Raw genomic sequence first — 18,189 nt, 5'->3', positions numbered from 1 at the left:
CAGCTGTGTCTAGGTTCATTTATAGTGGCAAAGAAATGTGTATTTAATAAATATTTTCTATCTATCTATCTATCTATCTATCTATCTATCTATCTATCTATCTATCTATCTATCTATTATGGTCTGTGTCTGTGTATAAGCAGCAGCATCGTCGTCGTCAGTGTGTGAACTGTGAACTGTGGATAACCCCATGACGTAGCAGCAGCAGACATATGGAAAAAGCCTATACATATAACATTCTCGTTCCATACATTATGTATCCGCTGGTGGTTCGAAGCCGCTGATAAAGGGTCTGCTTAGCAATCTGACTTGATGAAGGATGATGATGAGCTTCTCCTCAGACAGAGTCGTTGATGATGTCCACCCCTCCGATGCTCCCTCGTCTCATCGTAAACTCTTGTGCACCCTCTGGTGCTTGGTAGTCTCCCAAACTTCTTTGTGTAGCCTGCGTTGCAGATTGTCTTCCTTGTCTGTGTGGTGGTTGCTCATTATTCAGAGACAGACGGCAGATCTCAGGTCATCTGCAGCTGCAGCAGCAAAGGAGAAGCAGGAAAGATGGCGATCATCCATTAGACCGACCGGGCAGCACACACGCATGAAATACGAGGACCGTCAGGGACAACTTTTGGGAAGATCGCTTCAGGAGAACGTTGTACCAGTGAGTTTTTACACCATATTTTCCCCAGTTTCGGCCACGGGATTTCAAGGCTCGGTGGGGCTTTGATCGTGGTCTCTCTGCGAGAACGTCGTTATGGTAGATCATGGGATATAATGTGGAGAGCGCCTCGTGAATGACCTGGAAAGAGCTTATGATCCCCCCCGTTTCGGTTTAGTTTCAGGACCAGCCCGACTTTGGAGAGAAAGAAGCCGCCGGGGCGACAATAAACAGGGTGATCGCTCAGCCTGGGCACCCATGGTAGGCAAAGTCAAGTGGGTCTTCATAGCTTCTCAATAATATTCAACCTATAGCTTCGGTACAATGTCGCCTCCTTCTCCTCGGTGTGTTTGGTTGTCAGTGACATGAGGAAATGGACACAGCGAAACGGACGTTGCCATAGCGCGTTGGTTTCAGTGTTTTTTTCCTTATTTCTGTCATGTCTGGGTCTGGGAATTAGCGTTAGAGGAGAGGAGAGCAGAGTCGGTGCAATGGCTTCTTCTTCATGGAGCTAAAACACACATAACAACACGGCACCGCCAGTGGGACAACAGACTCTGTTGTCCCACTGGCGGTGGCGTGTTGTTGAGTGTGTGTGTGTGTGTTTAGCTTCATGAAGAAGAAGAAGCCATTGCACCGACTCTCTCCTCTCCTCTCCTCTCCCAACCAGAGCCTCCATTAGCGACACAGTCTAGCTGGCATAGCCGCTGGTCCACGTCCATTGGCACACCATGAAAGAGCCGTGTCCATTGGAGGCTATGTGTGTGACGGCTTTCCTTCAATTAAAAAGCCCATATCTGAGCAGAGATTTGAGACGGCTTCTCCACCACATTACGTTTTGGAACTATCTTAGATAAGGCTAGCGGTGGGCTGAAATGTTTTAGCCCAGGGTGACTTTTTTGGTGGTTTATTTTAGCTGTTTTGGATGCGTATTATTAATTATACACTGTCAGTGGTCTGGAGTCAGGTAGGGCAGTGTCATAGTAGGGCTTCACCATAAAATGGTGGAAAGGCAGATGAGTCTCCAAGGAGAGCCCTGGAGTCAGACAGGCAGGATCCCTCACGCCAAGAACAAAGGTTGACTCTCTGGTCCTGAAAATAGCCAGAATGTTTAGATTTTTTTTGCTTTTAGTTTGAAAGTTTGCCTGCTTGTGGATGCAGAAGAACTCTGAAAAGTGGTGTTAGATTCCTAAATGATGGAATTATGGAATAAAAGTCAAGGTTAAAGTAGTTTTTCCTCCCAAAACGTATTTCTGTCATTTGCACCCTAACGCATCTCCACTTACCTACATGTGTCATGTAATATTGTGGATCATTTAAGGCTTCCTTAATGCTATATGACAGTCTTTGCGACTGTGGTGGTTGCAGAGGGACACATGGGTGAGATGGGAATTTTAATGCTCAATAATGCAGTGTTTTAGCCTGCAGGTAGTTAATGTTCTACAAAGTGATCCCCTGCACACACATTCTGGAAGAGAAGTGATTGCACTGGTAGATACTTTGTGTGTGGAAGTTCTCAAGAAGATTCTCAAGAATATTTTCTCCAGCTTGTTGCAGGATCAGTTGTGGTCAGATCAGACATCAAACACTGTAGGAACATTGTTGGAGGGATTTAAAGTCCAAATGAAACTATTTTAATTATATCTTAATTTTTATTGTTTTTTTTTTGTTTTTTACTCAACTTTTATTATTATGCGTATTTATTGGGCTACACACCTGTTATTACAAGGCTATGCTTGTTGTAAATGCTGTAATGTTGTATTTACATACTTATGACAGGACTTTAGTGGTTTGTCTTTCAGTAGGATACAAGTTCTAATGCACTTTAGTTAATGATGTATGCCAGTGGTACAACCTTCTCTCTGTAACTTCTGTAGGAATTATATTCCAGAGAGCTGTCTGTAGACCAGACCCATTTGTCTGGAGTGAAGGAGGTGTGTTTTCATCTGTGCATCATGTGCGTGTGTGTGTGCTCTTGCGTGCATGCATGTGTTTATGTCTGTGTGGGTGTGTGTCTGTGTGTGTGTGTGTGTGTGTGTGAGAGAGAGAGAGAGAGAGAGAGAGAGAGAGAGAGAGAGAGAGAGAGAGTTGCTGTGTGTATGGCTGTGCTATGCTCTGCAGTTCCCCTGGCCACTGTGAAATCTTGCTGACAAGGAGAGTGAGCTTGACACACGGTGCTGCGACAACGGGGCTGAGAAGAGCAATCAAAATGGTGGCGCTCTCCTTCTCCCTGGTGTGGCAGTCACAGGGCAAACAGGTTCTCAAGGAGAAGCTGATAGGGGAGTCTGGGTATGATTCTGCTATGGTTGACAGATTGGTTTCAGACTAGACACATTGGTTTCCTCCAGTGAAGTATGCTCAGCAGATGGGCTGAATGTTTTAATGTTGGACTTTTGTCTGATGTTTCTTTTTTTTAAGGAACTGGTAAATCTTGGATTATAAAAAAAATACATGTTGTTTTCTCACTTTTGCAGTTTGCTTTCATAGCTCTCACATGTTCTCCAGTGAATGTCAACTTCTGAACTGACACAGACCAGTTTCATTTTTCAGCTCAGCTCTGCTGTACATCTTTGGGTATTCAAGTTTTGATTACATTTACAGTTTAGAGTTCTGAATGAGTCACTCAGTCAAGTGAACAACATACTCTTATCAGGTATAATTGGGTTACACAAAGTAGTGCAATTATTTGTCTACATATTGTTGTCTGTACCTAGATTATTGGAAACATAATGTTTAAGACTGAATGTGTCAGTGACCAATTGTGCAGGATTAGGCCAAACATTGGACTAATCTAGTCTAGCCAGCCAAGTCATACTGTAGGTGACTTGTAGCCCAGAATATTAATTGATACTAGGTGTTGCTTTATTCCTATTCAGTTTTAAGGAGATGGTGCCGTGCTACGCTCGACGAGTTACTTTAGAAAAAATATATCTATTTGTTGTTTGGTATCTAAGGATTACCCTAAAAAGTAACCATTTTGAAAAACGTGCAGGGGGATTAAAAAAGACAAAACTTTGGTTTGAATGCTGGAAGGAAGTGGTTGTAGAGCTCATAACTCACTCTGACACTCTGGTCTCCTCGTATGTCTCTCTCTCTACGTATCAAACACCCACACGTACACATGCGTGCACACACAACCTCTCCCTATGTAACACACACACACACACGCACACACACACACACACACACACTTGCGTGCTGCTCACCGGTGATGCACCAAGCCTGATTCATACTTCGTTGCATGCAGAAAATAGCCGATCTACAAGCTCACAACGCGTCGCATTTGCGACACGTTGTGAGCTTATAGATCTTCTATTTTTGGCGTGCAACACCGGTGTACAGCAGGGCATAAATTCAGCATTACTCTGTTCTCTACCTGGGGCAGTGGAGGAGGCTGGAGAGACACACAAAAGCCAATTGAAATGCTCCAGCGAGTGCATTCTTGCCATGATGCATGGCTCATCAGATGCAGTTTGTGCATGTATAGAAACACGCTGGCCCCATTTCAGAAAGTCTCTCGTCACTATAGGACGATATAACCACTTCTATCTACCTCTGTAATTTTCACTGACCTTCCCTGTGCCATTTCTGTCGCTTTTTAGTTTTTTATTGTTAAAATAAGTGTTATACGAAGCTATCCAAACATTGTAGTATCAGTTGAATCTTTGTATTTTTCCGTAACTAAGTAGACTACGGTGTGCAACTGTTATGTGGAGTTTGTTTCAATAGAACAAGGAAGTGGCTCTCAAGGTGTATTCCAGTATCGGGTTGTATTGTTGACTGTTACAACACCTACTCTTAAATTGCCAGTACAAAAAAGTTTTGTTGCAAAGATATATCTCACTGTCAATATTGAAAGTAATATATTTCATATTACTTCAATATACTCCCATAGACAGACATGTACATTATTTAGCCTGAATTGAAAACTCAGCATGATAGCACAGCTGTCCTGCCAATTTGTCTCTATAAGACAAATCAAGTAATCGACAAACCTGTTTCACAGGTTAAGTTGAGGCTCCTTCCCCTTCCCTTATAAGATACAGTAAACCACCTCTGTCAGCCTCACACACTGCCTGGGGTGGAAAAATCCTGAATTCTTTAGAGACTGGCCGTTCCTTGGGCAGCGTGGTGGCACTGGACAAGGCCTTCATTGAGCAGGAACAGGAGTGGTCTTGTAGAAGGGAGGGATCCACTGGCTCGGGCCTACGAAGCAACAGAGCTATCCAAGGACGATTAAATATTTAAGGGCTTGGAAAGGAGGTCTCGGTGGTGAGTTAATATTGATGGGTCTCTCATCTTTCCTTCTCAAACTTTGTCGACTTACCTCGAGAGGTTGGCTTGGTGCACCTAGCGAGGAACCTCGCGTTTGCTTCTCTTCCAGGCTAAACACTCGGCAACCGTTTCAAAAGATCACTATCAGATAGTCTTTAAAGGCATGATATGTAACTTTTGCCCTGCGTTTACGTGACAAATAATTATATACATTTTTACCATTTTCCTCTATATCAGCAGTTACCAGCCAGTGAAGTAGTGTGGTGGTGTTCTGTTTACCTGCAGAAACACATTGTCCTCTCACTCACTGGAGGTGTTTTCACTGTTTGTTTTGATTTAACCAAAATACAGCAGAACCTAGGGCAATGTGTTTCTGCCGGTAAACACCACCACACTACTCCAGTGGCTGATAACTGCTGGTATTGAGGGAAATGATGGGTAAAAATGTATTTATTGTTTTGTTTTATAAACACATGGAAAGTTAAGTTACATACTATGCCTTTAACAGCATTACTGCAAAGGTCAAACTTGATCAACTGCTGTTTTTGTTTTCAGCTGTTTCATTCTTCTTTTTTATGTATTTTCTAGCCAATTTTTGTTGTTGCCAAATCCCCCCCATGTTTCTTATATAGTCCCTCTCTGTCACTGACAGTGACAACCCCTAATGTTGGTCTTGGGAGAGTGTAGACATTACAACCACGTGTCCCCTCTAATACACAAGCGCCACCGGACGCTTCTTTTCACTTCACAGAGAGGAGTTTCACTCCTATCGTGTGCAGAGGAACACACCATCCCTCCCAGTTCTGCTCCCTGCTGAACTGGTTCCCAGACCTGTCTGTAGGAGGCGCTATAGTGCAGTGACAGAGAATACACTTCCCTGCCCACTTCCTTCCCACCCACCACCAACATGGCAAATTGTGTTAGGATAAAAAAAAAAGGAATCCAATCCCAGTATTGTTCAAATGTCTTGTGTATCACAGTCTATTAGTTATCCGCTCCTTTCCGTCTTGGTCAGTTTGAGGCGCTCCATCATTCTGACCAGATGGTAACCTCACCCACTGTCTGTAACTGTAGTAACTGGCATGTCAGGGTTGCAGAGAAGTCACCAATGCACCATCTTCTGTTAGTATTCCCATTTACAGCTTACAGCATACACATTCAGAGCATCTGAATGTCTTCTGTTCTTTATTGTCACATCACAGGTTTACAGGTGTAAAACAGGGGGTGAAATTTTTTTTCCGGCCAGCTCCATCGTTTTATATATATTTGATATATATACACACGCACACGCACACGCGCACACACACACACACACACACACACACACACACACACACACACTACTTTATTGAAGGAGAAAGGCTGAAGAGAAACATACTTCTTAGCCTTTGTGTGACAGGAGAAAGGGACAACAAATTAACGCTAATATGTTTCACTGGCAGGAAAAGGAGCCACAACTTCATTAAATGCATATTATACCAATTATACATTCATTACATTTGTAAAGAGAAGCTCAACCTTATAATATCATTAACTTAGCTTGGATGTGTTCTCATTTATTGTGGCCAATTTTGACCAAAATATGTGACTTTGACTTTACATTTGTTGAGATGATATAAATATATTGAGAAACCAAACCATTGTAATCTAGTTTAGGATCCTAACTCTAAACCTACCAGCCGTAATCTGTATATACCATAGGTTGACAGAGGCTACTGTAGAATTCATAGGCAGTGTTGCCATGTCTGCTTATAATGAGCTACTTTGGGCTTGTTTTTCTGTAAAGTTGCACGAAAATATTGGTAGTTGCGGAATGTTTTTTTGGGCTTGTTCTTAAAGTATAGTTGCTTATTTGGGCTTGTTTCCTAATGTTGCTTAAACCAGTGGTTCTCAAACATTTTCATGTCAAAGACCACCCTAAATTAATATGTATTTATCCACCAACCCCAAAAAATATTCCAAATGTTTCACATTTTCTTCAAGATAAAAAAATAACGCATCGCATTTGACGCGTTTGTGAGCTTACATATAGTGCGTGCCAACGTCTCGTCACCACGGAGGGCGTGGCATAGTAGCTGCAGACATACTGGTGGGGGGCAATGTTAGGTCAACCTGTTTACCCCACAAAGATGTCCACCGCTACCAAATGACACTTGTTGACGCCCCCTTCAGGATTTTTGGCACGCACTATAGGTTTAAAGTGCTATGTGGCCTAGTCGCTTCTTTCGGGCTTGTTTTCATAGATTTGGTTACTTATGTCTCTCGCAAAACCTGGCAACACTGTTCATAGGAGACAACAGCAGATTTGACTCCAGGAAATGGTGCTCTGTGAGAGATGGGCTTCATGGCCGCATGGAATGTATGGTTTCCTGGAGCAATTGTCCTAGTGGAAAAACACTTCCTGGTTTCTCTCCAGACCTGTCCTTGGACGTCCTTCAGTTGTGCATTTTCAATCCCATTTGGTTTAGTCCATGGTCCTGTGTTTGTGTTCGGACTATGAGGAATGTATGAAGAGAATTATGCAGTGGAAAAACGTACAATAGCAGCAGTTTTATTTTAGTATGCTGAGTTACGTACCGTTTTTTTTATTTCTCTCTTTAAACTTAAGGAAAGAAAACCTCTTGAGACAACCAAATACCTATTCCCATACAGACTTGGACAAACAATATATCATAAATTATGTTGCCAGAGGCTTGCAATTAGTTAGCCATTTTTTGGTGGGATGGAATATTTACTTAACTATATCGCTGGGGGTCATTTAGAGCTTTGTTTTCTTTTAATGTATAAATAGATTTCTCCTCCTCCTGTGAGGCTATTAGAATGTATGAAGAACCTGTTTAAAAAATGTGTACACAGAAGCATTGCGTCATACAGGGCTGAGTCTTTTTGCTTCAGCGTTATCATCTGTAGAACCTTTGTGCAGATATCTCCTTGAAGCTCTGCTTTAAACCACAGTAACCCAAAGGGGGGATTGATCCATAGCGCCATATTTGGAGTCATGCTGAGATCTCTTGAGAAGATCGTCTGCAGCCAGCGATGAAAAGAGAAGCCCCCCCCCACACTATTGGTGGCTGTCTTTTGTACTGAACACGCACTCACAGTTCTGCTTTCGCTGGCAGCCATGACAAACCTGCAGAGGAACCAATGAGAGGGAAGTTGCTTGCCCAGGTCTGTGTTCTTAAAGCTAAACAGTTCCATCTGTGTAACAAGATAGCAGCAGCGAGCAGAGGCAGCTCCTCTCAGCTGAAACAGGACAGGGAGGGGAACAGGTTGCCCAGCCTGAGACCTTGAGGAGCACAAAATGGTGGATGGCCATGCCACTGATACTCTTGTGTTACTGGTTGTGTCTCCTTAGCCACAGTAGGTCCGCTGTGTGAAAATGGATTCCTCTGTCTGTACTGTGTGTGTGTAACGCTTGGCCCAGCCTCTGCTCTGATGCAGAAGATAATTCTGTCAGCCCCGAGAGAGAGGGAGAGAGGGAAGAGAGAGCAGCCAAGTGAGGTGACTATACTAAAACAGGTTGAGCAATAGCCCTGACAGTGAATCCTAACCATGCATGTCTGTCTGTTTCCACCCCTTATCCACCCAGAAAGCTTGAGCTCCCTCCCAGGACAGCCTTCTTGACTTCTGTTAGATTTGCTTTTGATCTGCATTACATTTTACATCTACACTCAAAACAGATAATGTGACGTCTACGGCAATCCTAGACCAGTAAAAAGAAATCATCCCAGATAAAATGGTTGGTGCAAAACCAGAGGAATGTTAGAATTGAGTCATTTTGGGATAGTCATTGGAATGAGGAGAGTTCTGTGGTTGGGTATACCTCAGCTGACCTTCAAAACCTGCACGCTTTAGCTCAGGGATTTATCCCTACCAGCCTTGTGTTTTGTTTGCAATGTTATGTTTGAAGGTCACTTGAATAAAAACACATTGCCAGACCTTTTTTCTACTGAAGCTCATGATTTAAATGCAGGATGGATGGATGGCTGTGAATGCTTTTTGAAAGGCTGTTCTTGAGTTACAGTAACATTTGTGAATAGAGTCGCTTTTTTATCAGCCTTTTGGAGGTTTTTCATTTTCACCATGACAACCGGAAAGGCAGTAGTCAGATCAAAAATGGCCATTTGCGCCAGAGAGGGAGTCTCATGATGATGTGCTCTGTGTTGCAGTCATCCGTTTTCAAGATGGAATGATCAGAGCTTCCTGCTTAGAGACAAAGGCAGTCTCCTCAGAGCAAGGTTACTCGTAGTATGATGTTCCAGGTTCGTTCATTTTCGGTTCAGCCGTGGAACAAAATGGGAAGTTGGTGAGATAAATCCCCTTGAATGGAGAAAGGAAATATCTTGGTAAAGAAAGCCCCCTATAAAGGGGAGAACAGTGTCAGAGATATAAAGTATTAAAGGCTGACTGAATGGGTGGGTGATGTCAGGTAACCATCTGTCAGAGAGAGAGAGAGAGAGAGAGAGAGAGAGAGAGAGAGGCTGACACACACAGGCTCTGTCTGACCTTGCAGTATGGACGACGCAGACATCAAATAGCAAATTATCATCTCTCCCCCAGGATTAGCATAGTATTGCAGCTACAGGAACCGTGCTAAGGGTATATCTGTGAAGGTATTTCTGTGTGTGTGTGTGTGTGTGTGTGTGTGTGTGTGTGTGTGTGTGTGCGTGTGCGTGTGCGTGTGCATGTGTGTCTGTGTGTGTGTGTGTGTGTGTGTGTGTGTGTGTGTGTGTGTGTGTCTTTTGAAGTGAGGACTTGATTGAAGGCCTCAGTCAGCAGTATAGCTTGAGGTCCAAAGATCAAGATTCTCCCCCTCTTGAGGCCCTATACACGTTGCTCTTTATCACTGAGGTATTATACATACCGTATGTTATATAAGGCTGGTTCTCAAAGTGCTGGGGACCCCCTGGTCCCCAGCAAACAAAGCAGTTTGTTTTCACCCAAACAAACTGCATTGTTGTTTGTTTTATCCTCACCAGGCCAGGAGGTGAGGATTATGTTTTCACCCCTGTGTGTGTGTGTGTGTGTGTGTGTGTGTGTGTGTGTGTGTATGTGTGTGTGTGTGTGTGTGTGTGTGTGTGTGTGTGTGTGTGTGTGTGTGTGTGTGTGTGTGTTAATCTTGCAAACCGTTGGACCCAATCAGCACCAAACTGTTTGTACATGCTGCCAGTGGGCCAAGGAAGACATATCCAGATTGTTTTCAAATCTGTGCACTGCAAGTACTTTATTTCATATTTTCGTGCGTGCATTACCCACCAGCTCAGTGGCCTTGTGCCTAGAGTGCTAGCCCTCAGATTGTGAGGTCGGGGGTTCAATTCCCGGGCGGAGACATAGATGGTAAAAAATGGTACCTAATGCCTCCCTGCTTGGCACTCAGCATCAAAGGGTTGGATTGGGGGCATGTCCCCGTGACATACCAGTGTCATGTCCAGAGGGTGTAGTTGTACATCAAGCTGCCTCATGCTAAGGAAATAGGAGATAGGCTCCTGACCTAGGGGCCACACGGCTCAGGAACCGCTGATTCCCAAGGCTACTTACCTTACCTCCGCCCACTTGTCCTTCAAGTAGGATCCATCGCTGTTGCATACGGAAACTGTTCAGTGCTGTATGTGGGTGGTGATGTCATTCATTCACCTTGTTAACTCTACCTTGAGGCCGTGTAGTGTTTTTTTCTTTCTCCTGAGGCCATTGTATGCTTTGAATTCACTGGGATACATGGTATGCTGCTGCACTCATCACTGTCATCACTTTTTATCCAGCCGTCCAATCACTATGGAGGAGGGGCGGGCAGTGATGTTGTACGAGCTTGTACATCTGCAAAAAATCTTTAAAGTTTGTTTTTTTTACAAATCTCTTCTCTTCCGGGAGTCCCTGGCACAAAATATTTTCAGATGGGGGGTCCGCAGACAAATATATATCAATTTGGGGGTCCTAGACACAAAAAAGTTTGAAAACTACTGGTTTAGAAGGCATTTGCAGAATAGGCCTCAGGTCTTAATGGGTTAAACTCACTATCCATGTGTCCAAGGGAAGCGTCACTTTATTATTAGTATTTCTTTCATATTATTTACACCCTCTGTGATGTTAGTGACGGTCAGGCTGTAGCAGAAGGGATCAGTCTGAACCACATGTCTGTGAGAAGCTGATCACATATATTTGTCATCTAAGAAAAGGAGATCTGGGATTACCAAACCACGATCCTACAGCAGTGCTTCTCAAACGTTTTCATCCCAAATTGATATGTATTTGGTGGCGGACCCCCCATTTGAAAATATATTGTTGCTAAAAGGTTTCGAAATTAAGGGCACGATTTTCAAAATATTTAGAAAATAGCCGATTTACAAGCTCATCATAACCTGTGTGATGCGTTGTGAGCTTGTAGATTGACTATTTTCGAATAGCTGTATAAAAGTATAAAATACGGTTAAACTGGTTTAGCTGGGGACCCCCTGAAACCCCCTCAATGACCCCTGGGGGTCCCCAAACCCCACTTTTGAGAACCACTGTTCCTACAGTGTACACAATGAATGGAGGGCCTAAATAATATACAAGGCAAACCCCATCGTATTTCTACTTTGTCTAAGACATTTGATAAATGCTTAACTAATGGATGCAATGGCAATTCTCAACTCACTGCATCATTTAAGAGAGTGCCAAATGCAAATATATCCCAAATTTTATGAGGGCTTTTTAGGGATGGCTCTGTACCAATTTGCAGTTCCGATACGGGTGCCACGTATGATTATCTGCCAACACCAATATTCCAATACTCTTTTTCACTTAAACCTCTGCTGAGCTGTTAATATGCCTTTTCCAGAAATGCTCACAATACATGAATTGCATTCGGCTGTTTATCTTTTTCCCCCATAAGCTTAAAATACCTCCACACACAGCTGACCTGACGACTGCAGGCACCTCTCACATGCTACGCTGAGTGAGTGGCGACTCTATGTCACGTGACCTATTATGCTGCTACTGTACTTCTCTTTACGGCATGTCGCTCCATGTGTGGCTGCAATGGTTTACTGTACGTGATGCTTAAGGCTAGATTTACCAGTGGATCGTATTCTATCTTTTACATTTAATTTTCTATTTTTCTATATCCAATCCAGCGTTTTTCCACCAGTGTCAGAGTGACAAGTCTGGGTAATTGTAGCACTTATGAATTTACATTAAAATGTACTGCTGGATGCAGAGTAAATTCATTTTAGATTGGAGATCTTCCCATCCCATAAAAGGCTGTCACTTTCAAAAGATTGTTGTGCGCTTTTCAGAGATGTTTTATAAATGTTGGCTGCTTTATGCTTAGCAGGTTGATTCATGGTCTCACAAGCAATATGGGCATACGGTCTGTCTGGGCCAGGTTTAATACTATGTGACTATGCTTGGAAGGTTGGCCTACATATCTGCCACATTTGGCATTTCCCTCTTTGAGGACATTATTGGCCAGTTTCTATTCTGTTTTTTTCCCACGGCGACGGCCGGTCCAGCCGCGGGCATACAGTGCCAAAATGCAGGACACATGGCCGAACGGCAGCGGCACCTGTGTCGATCAGCATTATTAGGCACGCAAATCAGTGTTGTTACTTAGGCACGGGCAAAGTGAGTGGCTACAGCGCTGTGGGCATCAACATATCCGTGCTTTTATTGTCTGGGGTCCCGGGCATCCTTGGGGTGAGGTCTGTTTGGAGGCAGTCCAAAATGTGAAACATGTTGGACAAAATAATAACTTTCAACCTGGCATCCATTTTTTGGGCATGCCATTCTGTCAAAAAATGTCCCTTTTTTAACATTAAAAAAAAAAGAAAAAAGAGGCAAAAATACCTGTTCAACACAGTACGAGGAAGCTACACACACACAGCCTGCCAGAGCTTGTAGAGCTGGTATTTATTTTGCTTTTCGTTGTACGAAAAGTATATAGTGTGTCTGTGCGTGTGTTCATGCATGAATGCGCGCACGTGTGTGTGGGGTTGGGGGGGCCCAGCTTTTGTCAGATGATACAAGGTGGGGCTCAGAGGAATAAAACGGTTGGGAACCACTGTCTTAGTGTCTTGTGTACCCACCATCCTGCTCCGTTGCATTCTGTTCAGCCCCTTTTCACCTATTCTTCATTTCTGTTCCCATTCCGTCGCATTCCATCCAGTGTGCCATTCAAGTCTTGTTTCATTCCAGTCCGGTGGACGTGTGATGGCTGTTATGACAAGGAGCTTCTACTGAAACACTATTGATTCGTCACGTCCTCTCTGAATAGGCCAGGTCCCATTGATTAGGCCAGGTGTGGATCGATGTCTCATCTCTGTGCATTCAGACTTTCTTCAAAATGAATGTCGACCATGTGACCAGCGGCACTGGAGGAAGCTCTCTGATGTGACGACAGGGAGGTGGGAGGACAGAGGTAACAGATGAGGTCATTGTCCTCCTCCCTCGTGTCCGTTAACCCATTAAGACCGGGAACGCATCTGTGTGTCATTTTAAGATTTCTTTGGGCTATTCAAAAACAGCAGATCTACAAGCTCATAGCGCGGCACCGAGTGCCGCGCTATGAGCTTGTAGATCTGCTATTTATTTTTTTTATCGTGAAAAATGTGTGCAAATCTTTGAATATATTTACATATATTTTAAAGCGAACATTTGTAACTCAAATCTTTGCTTCTGGGGGATTCTACAAATGTCTTCTAAATCCTAAACAGTTTTTTTTTTAAACTTATGTTGCTATAATATCAGTGGTTCTCAAACTTTTTTCAAGTCAAGGACCCCCCAAAATGTATTTGGCCACGGACCACCATCTCAAAATATGTTATTCCAGGGACCCCCAGAGGCAAAAAGTTGAGTTAAAAATGTTCGCTTTAAAAAACGATATCATATTCAAAGATTTGCACAAATGATTTTCCCCCAAAAAATAGCAGATCTACAAGCTCATAGTGTGGCACTCGGTGCCGCGCTATGAGCTTGTAGATCTGCTATTTTTTAATAGCCAAAGAAATCTAAACATGACTCACAAATGCGTTCTCAGTCTTACTGGGTTAATAGCAGTCATTCTCAACCTTTTTAATTTCAAGGACTCCCAGTTTGATATGCATCACCACCATTTGATACCTTCTTTTTATGTACCTTTTATAGAAGCTGGAGCTTAGCGGTGAAGAACGTTTGAAGATATATTCACAGTGGTTTCAAGACTATTGTGCTACGATAGCTATTCATGATGATTTAAGTGTAACATTTTTTTTAATGAATACAAATAAAAAGTGTCAACATTTCCATTGAGCTCCAGCACATTTTTAACATTTTATTAGAATGCATTACTATTTACCCAATGAGGTGGAAATGTTTGCAGTACAAATTTACTGGTGTTTGAATGCATGGGCTATTCACCAATGGTCAAATAGAGTCTGCCTCTGCACACTGGATCATGTTCCCATGGATATTTATTCTATTATTATCACCAAAGGTGACGTTTACTTTTGAGTGTCTCTAGCTCCTTCCTAGACCAGTGTGTGTGTGTGTGTGTGTGTGTGTGTGTGTGTGTGTGTGTGTGTGTGTGTGTGTGTGTGTGTGTGTACTCTCTGTTTTCACCTGTTCTTCTGTCCAGCACCTGGGACTTTATTTTATTGTTCGGATGGCCGTGCCGTTGTAAACATTTTATATTCACCTAATAGTCTACAGATTCATGCTTGTTAGCATAACAAGTGACTCAGCAGTGTGTTGGTTTGATCTGTCAATACCCTGTGTCTCTGTGAAGGGATGAACTACATACAGTACAGCAGTGATCCACAGCCTTTTTAATTTCAAGGACCCTCAGTTTGATATGCATTAGACCCCCATTTTGACATGAGTTTTATCGCGGGGACCCCAATCTATACTGTTAAAGCCACAGTGTTAATTTAGCTTTGAGAGTGTACAATTGGAACCAAATGGACCCCGGAAGGGTCCACTTGGTTCTAATTGTACACTCTTGTAATTGTACAGTTACAGATCTGTAAGGGTCCATTTGGTAATCCTAACTATCAATCGTTTTGCTGGAGACCCCCTGACACAGATGCGTTCCAGGTCTTAATGGGTTAAACAATATGTCTTTGTGAGGGGACGAGGTACAGTATGTGTTTGTGAAGTATAATAATTTGGTCTGCACTCTTTTGCGGTTCGTCACTGTATATTTGCCTCTACGGTGATATGTGGTATCTACATTTAACAACATCCTAAGTATCAGGAGCTGTAGCTACATACGTGGGCAGTGCCTCAGGAAGCAGTTAAGTGTCTTGCTCAGGGACACTTCGACGTGCAAACTGGGGGTGGGGTTTGAACCGGGGACCTTCTGTTTCCCTGGCGGCCTCTCTACCCACTTAGCCACGGCCGCTCTGCAGTGTGTCTTTGTAACGTACATCATTGTTTCTCAACCTTTTTGATATGAAAGACCCCCAGTTTCATATGCATTAGACTACGGACCCCCATTTGATCCCCATTTTCTCTTCTTCTTTTAATCTCTGGGGACCCAATCTACACTGTAGAATCCTCAGTATTAGCTTAATGTGACTCAGAGAGTGTACAAGTGGAACCAAATGGACCCGTAATTGTCAATTTGCTTCCATTTCTTTGTACAGTCTCAGACTTGCAGACCTGTAAGCGTCCATTTGGTCCCCGGAGCCCCCCCCCGTGAAAACTAGAGTGGTACCATATTTCCCTGTGAAGGGATGAGGCAGGGACAGACAGTGTTGGCAGTGCTGCCAATGGGAGTCATGTCGAATATGAATGTCAGAGAGGTTCAGACGTGTTGTTATCCACTGCAGATAACAGCCCTAAATGTGGTATAATGAGACTGTAAGCATCTATTCCAACCAGAGACGGGTATTTTGGCTGGTGTGCATAACTTTGCATGCCGCCGTTCTCAACGTGAACCTAAAATAACTCCCCCGAGCATGCTTCAGAAAACGTGTACGTGATCCGTGGGCTGCATTTATGTCTTGTGACATATTTCAGACGTTGAAAAATCCAGGTAAAGCTTAAGCTATTACAAATCCATGACATGGTGACAGTACAATTCTGTATTCAGTAGGGACTGTGACTGTGTGTGTTTGTGTCTGTGTGTGTGTGTGTGTGTGTGTGTGTGTGTGTGTGTGTGTGTGTGTGTGTGTGTGTGTGTGTGTGTGTGTGTGTGCGCGTGTGTGTGTGTGCGTGTGTGTGTGCGTGCATGCATGCGTGCGTGCGTGTCTCTCTCTCTCTCTCTCTCTTGTGTATTATGTGCATGTACAGTAGGTACATTTCCCCAAGCTGCATTTAGGACTGCTTTAGAAAAACAAACTTGAACTTGAATCCCAGCATCCATATTCTCGGGGGAACATTAGCCAAAAATAGCCGATCTACAAGCTCACTGTGAGCTTGTAGATCGGCTATTTTTGGCGGAGAGATAAAGAGCCATCAGGGCCAGTTTACTGGATGTAAGTGGTTAATTGTGCTTCATTTAGGGATGTGCAAAAGTAAGTTTGAAAGTCAACTATTTGGTGGTTTGTCTTGAATGATTAGTCAGCCTGTCGGTCTCAATGAAACCAATTAGGCTGTGTGCATGCATACTGCATAGGATTAGGTCCAATGTCCCCCATATACGGTTCTCATCTGGTTCTCATGGTGTGTGTGTGTGTGTGTGTGTGTGTGTGTGTGTGTGTGTGTGTGTGTGTGTGTGTGTGTGTGTGTGTGTGTGTGTGTGTGTGTGTGTGTGTGTGTGTGTGTGTGTGGAGACAAAATTATTTGTTTTCCAACATTGAGACTGGACGATGATTGTTTCATGCAATCAATTCCCAACATATTGTTTCGAGGTGCGCTGGTTTCAGTACATTCAACCTCCTTTTGTGTGTTGGCTAGTGAGGCGCGCGTCCTAGCGAGACATGACAGAATGGGTTTCATTTGGTGCTGACCCGCGCACGCATACTGGTTCTTATCGGTGTGACGTCGTCTGTTAAGGTGTCCATTGGAATGACATGTAGCCATTTTACTCAGTCGTGCTGACATTCTCTGCCAAAAGTTCTTGTTCTGCTTCTAGTCTACTTTTCCCAAACCCATGTTGAAAATATGGACATGTATGGACGTGTGTTGTGTTTGGTTGATCTCTGCTAAACTATGTCAGACGTATCCGAGATATTATTAGAAACTAAAAATATCTGTACATATCTTTAAAACATACTCTGACATTATGCATAGCTACTTTGTCACCTTTTAACTCTGGCTTGAGGTCCAGTAGCGGTCTGTACTGTACACCATAAATAATATGCTCAGAATGTGTTTCTAATTATATCACCCTGTTTGAAAAATGGGGCTTGCAACCAGAGAAGGGGTGCAACATTTGATCGAACTAATTGATTTAATAGATTATGAAAAATAATCGATATCAAATTTAAATAATCAATGAATAATCAATCCCTCTTTTGGGCATGTCCTTACAGGAGGAATAAATGGCAAATATTGTGAAAAAAAGCTTATCTACAAGCTCACAATGTGTCGCCATGTGAAACGTGAGCCTGTAGATCAGCTATTTTCACAATTTCTTTCATGACTCTGTTGTGCAACGGATAAAATATCATATAAGTGGTTAACTTATGACTTTAACTGAGATGTCATTTAGTCTGGATGTCACCTCCGGGACACTTCAAAACCACTTTTATTAAATATAATGTATTAAATATTCATCTATATTAAATATTTAGGCCATAGTTTTGAGACATATTGATATAGCAACGGTTCTGCACTTTGTTTTACATTGTATTTTGAGAGTTGTAGCATTTCGTCTTTGTCCAACTGTATGTACTAGTCCACTGGCTCTCAACGTGGGGCCCGGGGACCACCAGAGGTCCAAATGGACCCCTATAGGTCTGTCGCTCCGAGAGTGTACAGATGGAACCAAATGGACATGTATTCCAAATTAACACAAATTCTACAGTGTAGATTATGGTCCCAGAGTAAAAAAAAGGGGGTCAGTGGCCTGATGTAAACTGGGGGGTCCATGAAATTAAAAAAGGTTGAGAAACAATGTAACTGTCCTACTCTAAGGTTTAGTGGGTTGAGCTGAATTCCAAAGGTTTTTTTGAGATTCCCCGCAGACATGGAAAGTAGTGAGTCAGTCGTGCTGACCCTCCAGACACTCACACTGCATGTGTTCAGTGGTGGAAAAAGTACTAAGTATATCAATACTGCAATTTAGAAGTACTTTGTTACAAGTAAAAGTATGGTAATCAAAATTCACTTAAGTAAAAGTACAGAAGTATTGGCATCAA

At 43.0% G+C, this 18,189-nt stretch overlaps 1 protein-coding gene across 7 annotated transcripts in view; it reads left to right on the top strand.

The window, feature by feature from the left end:
• Positions 1 to 340: 340 nt before the first annotated feature.
• znf462 (zinc finger protein 462) overlaps positions 341 to 18,189 on the top strand; it is a 70,483-nt gene continuing 52,634 nt past the window's right edge. For 2 of the 7 annotated variants that reach the window (XM_080418901.1, XM_080418896.1), the window contains exon 1: positions 342 to 658. The gene's annotated coding sequence lies outside the window, so the exon portion shown is untranslated. Of the gene's footprint in view, positions 659 to 696; positions 917 to 2,925; positions 2,945 to 4,760; positions 4,928 to 8,413; positions 8,432 to 18,189 lie in introns of those variants that run through there. The other 5 variants (XM_080418902.1, XM_080418898.1, XM_080418900.1 and 2 more) reach the window with 5 other exon arrangements.

The sequence above is a fragment of the Gymnoscopelus braueri genome (assembly GCF_963280865.1).
Source record: "Gymnoscopelus braueri genome assembly, chromosome: 22".
Classification (NCBI taxonomy): Eukaryota; Metazoa; Chordata; class Actinopteri; order Myctophiformes; family Myctophidae; genus Gymnoscopelus; species Gymnoscopelus braueri.
The sequence above is the reverse complement of the archived record's forward strand: the minus strand, read 5'-3'. Positions and strand labels throughout refer to the sequence as shown.